At 31.5% G+C, this 6,199-nt stretch overlaps 1 long non-coding RNA gene across 2 annotated transcripts; it reads right to left on the bottom strand.

Moving 5' to 3' along the window:
* Positions 1–826: 826 nt before the first annotated feature.
* Positions 827–4,025, bottom strand: LOC114415187. Of its 2 annotated transcripts, XR_003667331.1 has the most exons (6): positions 3,855–4,025; positions 3,711–3,754; positions 3,435–3,614; positions 3,048–3,154; positions 1,744–1,839; positions 827–1,177 (listed from the first exon to the last, which is right to left on the bottom strand). It is a non-coding gene; the product is annotated as an uncharacterized LOC114415187 (long non-coding RNA). The 2 variants fall into 2 exon arrangements; XR_003667329.1 differs by having other exon boundaries at positions 829–1,177; positions 3,435–4,013.
* Between the last annotated feature and the right edge of the window lie 2,174 nt (positions 4,026–6,199).

Here is a 6,199-nt window from a genome sequence, read left to right as displayed (position 1 = left end):
GAATCTTGGGATGTGTGTAAATCAAAGGGGAGGAAGAAGAAGAAGAAGGGGGATGAAGGGGGTGCGCCTGAGGCTGGGTGTTGGGTTAGGTTGAAGTTCATTGGGAGCTACATTTCTTCAAGATCCAAGGTTGATACCTTAGTCAGTGGCACTAGCACCAGCACTCATTATGGTAAATTCATCACTATTTTACTCTTATTTCATGTTTTTATTTATTTATTTTTATATACATCTATTGGTTTTTTAAAGTATACATTGAATATTTTCCTTGTAACCAAAGGATCATGTGCGTGGAATAATGTTAAAGTTGAAAATATTAATGCTTTATGACTATTATTATGAATAATCTTATGACAGAAACTTGATGTAATGTGTAGGATCCAAGTGCCACAAATACAAAGAAATTTCTAGTCCTTTCCCGAAAGTTGATATCCAATTCCAAGCTCTAGATTTAATAGCAACTATAATAGAATCCTAATTACATCTCTCCTGTTTGAAAATAGTTGCATTTCTATCCATTTCCAATCAACTTGTTGGTTACTCATGTTTAAAGATAGAAATAAAGAGAAGTAACCCCGCAAAGCAAATAATTCTGCTATAAGATTATATAGTTTTTTTTATCAGCGCTATAGGATTATATATAATTTGTAGTATAATCAAATTTTAGTGTTAATTTTATTGCTATAACAGATTTGTAATTCCTTTTGGGCTATTGAATAACTATTCAAAGGTGTAGTATAAGATGCTAGCAAAATGTGTTTCAACCATAAAGTTAAAATAACAATCACATTTCAGATCATGCTTCTATTGAGAAAATAATCAAGATATTTCAATTTTGATCATAAGGTTCAAATGACATATTCATGTTCAATTATTCTCTAATAAGTCCCCTAGCTAGCAGCAAATAACTCCTAAAATTAAAATTATATAGCAGTTAATTAGTTAGAATCAACTAAGCAAATGTCTCTTTAACATGATCTCATTCTAATTCTTGCTGAATGGAATAGGTGTGGTAGTCCTCTGTGGGGTCAAACCAAAGCATGTGCCTCATCTTATGCCCACGAGTTCCATTCTTGTATACATTAGTCTGAATCAAATAAGGCTCTCTTGTTTTGTTCCCCAAAAACTCAAAATCAAGCTCATCTCTTTATGGTCCCGCACCATTTTCTGAGCACATCTGCAACAATTCCCCACTCATCACAATGGAATAATAGAAACATAGAGGGAAACTCATTAAAAAAATAAACAATGTATAAGTGGACAAAACATAGAAGCATTCTCAAAAAAGATAAAGGCCCTAAATAATAAATAAATTGAAGCAAGCAGTTTATCCTTGTACCATGTAAATATACTAATCATTCAAAATTAATATGCATTCTCAAAGTTAACAGCAACACACAAAATAGTAAAAAGTTATTCATATTCACAAAACTTATCCATAAAACTCGAGCCCTAAAGACAAAAATGATCATTTTTTCAAGAACATTACACATATCACAACCAATATAAGTAATCCTGTTACTGAAAAATGTGTTCCACCACAAACGTTCGAGACAAAAATGATGTAGAAGAAAGCCACAGTAAAGAAGCGCAATCACAGAGAAGAAAGACAAATAATAATAATAATAATAATAATAATGATGTTGATGATAATGATAATAATAATAATAATAATAATAATAATCATGATGATGTTGATGATAATAATAATAATAATAATAATAGAGAAAAGGCATCATGAACCTGAAAGAGGGATTCTGCATAATCATTGATATTGTTCATTGCTCTGTGTTTCGCTTGCACCCTTCTAAACCTTCTCGAGGTATGGTTGCTCCCTCTCTACAATTAAACTGTTCTCAGCAACAAAACATGTAAACAACACTTTTCACGTAACCAAATTACATTGAACCCGTACACCTTCTCATTAATTCAATAAAAATAATATTGTTGGGTTACACAAAAATGATGCAGAAGAAAGCCAAAGCAAAGAAGCGGAATCGCAAAGAAGAAAGACAAATAATAATAATAATAATTAATCAAAACAAAAAAATAACAAAAATTAAGAAAGAGTACAAAGAAGACATGTGTTTGCTCTAAACTTCATTTTTTTTGCCCCACTGAACAAAGATAAAAGAAAATACAACAGCAAAGCTACCATTAAAAAACAGAACAGCAAAAGTACCATGAACAGAGAAAAACGATAAACTAACATGCATGTAAGAAAGGATGCATGAAAACAGCACCGGAAGAGAAGCCAAACCTCGTCCAACACAAACAAAATGAAAAACTAACATGCATGTAAGAACGCATACATGAAAACAACACTACTCTTGCTTTAAAAAAAATGAGATTTAAGGGTAAAAATGTTGAATCTCAAGTACCCGTAAATTTATTTCAGTTTTTTTTTTGCTTGTTGCAAAAAAATTGAAATTTTAGGGGTAAAAATGTTGAATCTCAAGTACCAAAAGAAAAAAGGTTTTCTAATATAAAATCTTAAATATAAGATTATATACTTTTTCCTCTTAAATTAGGCATGACTCAATGTTAGGTTATTCTTTCTACAATAAATAGGAAAATTGTCATAAGAGAACGAATGAATTGTGGCTTTTAAACCTTAGAAGAGAACCGACGGAATGCACAAACTTGTTTACTCCAAAAAAAGCCATGTCCTTTGAAGTTGCAGAAAATCTGATATGCATATGTATGAGGCATCCTTGCTGCATTCCTATTTTCCTTTGTTAACTAATTGTTCACTTTGTTTCTCAACTTTTGACTAAGAGAACAAAAAGAGCCTAATTATTAAATGCTGAAAAGAGACAAAATCAGATAGTGCATCAACAAAGGCAAAAAAACAAAAATGCACATGGCAAAATGATTTATGAGTAGCTTGATATGGCATTTAAAGGAAAGGAATGTAACTTAAAATGCATGCCCCTTGCTGCACGCTTTAGGGGAGTACCCAAAGTAAATATAAATTGCAGAAGATTGAAAGATGTCGCAAGCCAAGAAGGACCAAAAAGAGAAGGCGGATACAATTTGCAACTCACATGTCATCTCCAAGTATGCCTCCATGATCGTTGTTGAGAAAACCATGTCAAAACCTCACTCCCTCTCTTTGATCATCAAGCAGTCTATAGTTTGTAGATATAGGAATCTGAAACAACAAATAATGATTCACAACAACATTCAATCTTGTTTCCAATGAAACTGGATCATCAATTATTATGGTTATTAATAAATATCCTATAAAAATCGCTTCATTGTGCACAGAACTTATGCCGTCAAGTAATTTTGATAGCCTATCCATCCCATCCTGTACATTAGTAGCATTTTCAATATGATTGGGAAAACCTTCAAGGCCTGGAAACATTTTCTTTGTCTTGTATTTTAAAGACAATATATTAGAAGAGAGTGGTAACCAATGTCATTGATACCTAAAGTTTGATGCGGTAAATCTTAAAATACTCTTGCATTTTCGATTTCCAGCTAATGGAAGTTTCCAAAGCCAGGAAATTCCCTTCATGTGTTGCCACTGCAGAAGAAACTCCACCTTAAACTAATATACCTGTGGTTCCCTCCTCTCCAAATGCCAAACCTATCAACATGTGGACACACTGCAATGGGCTTAATTTTTAACAATTGAAAATAAAAGCCTCCGGGAAATTTTTTTTGGAAAAATTTAACATTTTGAAACAATAATCCACGGTAACCTGAACTGTCTTCTCCATGATTTCTAAGTGCTTGATGAATTGCACTACACAAAATTATTTTTAAAAAATAGTTGATTACACGAATGCTCATTGGTAAACCCGGAAAGAAAACAAACCAACGCAATACAAATAGAAAACACTCACCAATAGTCGTTTCTCTCGCTAAACCCCCTATGAATATCTTTCTGCAATCAATGGGTCCAAGGTAATTAGATAGAACCAAATCTAAGAAATTTGGAGAAAGGGAACAAAAACAAAGTTGAAAAATCAGTAAGAAAAAATAACTATTATTAAGATAAAAACATGCATAACAACAAAAAAAATTAAAACCTTGCAAATAGAAACAAATAGTAATGAAACAAACATGCATAACAGCAAAAGGGAAAAAAGTTTCCTGGTGGATGCTTCTTCGCGATAGCCCGGGAAAATAAAAAGGAACAAAAAACAGAGTTGTAAAAATCAGTAAGAAAAAATAACTATTATTAAGAAGGAAACACGCATAACAACAAACAAAATTAAAACATTGCAAATAGAGACAAATAGTACCAAAACAAACATGCATAACAACAAAAGGGAAAAAAACTTGCCTGCATGATGCTTTTTCGTCGATAGCCCGAGAAAAAAAAAATAGAGTTATAAAATCAGTAAGAAAAAATAACTATTATTAAGGGAAAAAAAACATGCATAATAGCAAACAAAATTAAAATCTTCCAAATAGAAACAACTTGCCTGCTGAATGCTTCTTCGTCGATAGCCCGGGAAAATAAAAAGGAACCAAAAACACAGTTGAAAAATCAGTAACAAAAAATAAATATTATTAAAGAAAACATGTATAACAACAAACAAAATTAAAACCTTGCAAATAGAGACAAATAACAGCCCCAAAAAAGGGGGGAAATAGTTCAAAATGATACCTTTATTATTCAACACCGTCTTGACCTTCACCACCGCCGTTGTTACTGTAGTTTGTCCCAAAAATCAAACCACAAAAAATCAGACCAAAGAATAGAATGAAGATGAGAAGAGAATCATATTAAAAACAGAAAATGCAACATGCACAACACAAAGAAAATGACTTTCTTGCGACTGGTTGTGTTCGAATCAGAAGAGAAAAGAAGAAAATAGAAGAAGAAAGAAAGAAAGGAAGGAAGAGACAACCAACTCTACGGGAGAAATAGAGAGAGAAATGCAATTGTATAATCCCTCAACCTACGCGTCAACAAATGAAGAAGGGCAAACTGCAGGTGTCAACAAATGAAGAAGGAAAAAATACACGTGCCAACAAATGAAGCAAGGTTAAACTGACCATAAACTCAGGAAAAGGGACAGATGTCAATTTTCTAAGAAGAGGCACACCAATAATTTTCCTGGGTTCTCTTTTATAATATAGTAGATTAGATTATTTAAATATCCATATCAAAGGAAGATTGAATTTTTTTTATATAATTATTTAACTTCTAATAAATAATTATTTGATAAATAAAAAATTTCACAAAAATATTTATTATTAAATTTATGTGTAAAATAGAGGTAAAATCTTTTGTTAAAAGAAAATTAAACTAACATTATCTTTATACTCTATTTTTTTTCAATTTTTCTCTATCAATATTAATTTATTTTATTTTTATTTGAACTTTCTTCTCATGTATACGAAGGATATTGAGGGAGCTTCCCCTTAAATCCACCCCTCTTTTAACTATTATATCTCGTGCAGAAGTTTTTCATACTTATGGGGCTAAACAAATCATACGGCACACGGACAGACTCATATCATCATTTGTCACGAAAGGGAGGAGAAAATTATATGGGAATCATTGAAATTTTTAAATTCATTATTCGTCCCTGCTAATATGCTCCTCTTTATCCTTTTATTTCTCCTTTAAACAGCTGTATTTTATTTTCATATTTTAGTTTTTGGCCTCACTTAATGATACACCGATAAAGAAAATTATATTAGCAGATAACATTATGATAGTCAGGTTATTAAATGGGCAGCTTTGATGCCAACAGTTAAGATTTAAGTACAAATTAAGTTTCAAAATAAACGTGTGCTATTTTTTTTTTCTTCATAAAATTTGTTTTTCTATGTCTGGCTCTTCTATATTGTAATACTCTCCGTATTAAGTATGAGTTGGCATTGATTCATTGAAAACTCTAGGCGACTACGCTACATCATTTGATTAAAGAAGAGGAATTCCCTTCCACTCTTTGCCTTTCTTTTCAAGGATCCTCACTCAAGTTTTATTTTATTTTATAATCCAAAATTGATAACTTGCACGTTGCGAAGAAAGATTGCAATTCAACTATTTCCCTGCCTTCTCTCTATTGGAATCAAAACTGATAAGAAGGAAAATTTATTCCATATGATTTCTTATCCAGAAAATGAAGGGGAAAAAAACAGTATTTTCCTATGTCAAATAAAAATATTCTATTTTATTTTCATTGTAAAAATTAATGGACTCTTAGTCTTCTAATTCATTGTGTTTACA

The sequence above is a fragment of the Glycine soja genome, chromosome 1 (assembly GCF_004193775.1).
Source record: "Glycine soja cultivar W05 chromosome 1, ASM419377v2, whole genome shotgun sequence".
NCBI lineage: Eukaryota > Viridiplantae > Streptophyta > Magnoliopsida > Fabales > Fabaceae > Glycine > Glycine soja.
The sequence above is the reverse complement of the archived record's forward strand: the minus strand, read 5'-3'. Positions and strand labels throughout refer to the sequence as shown.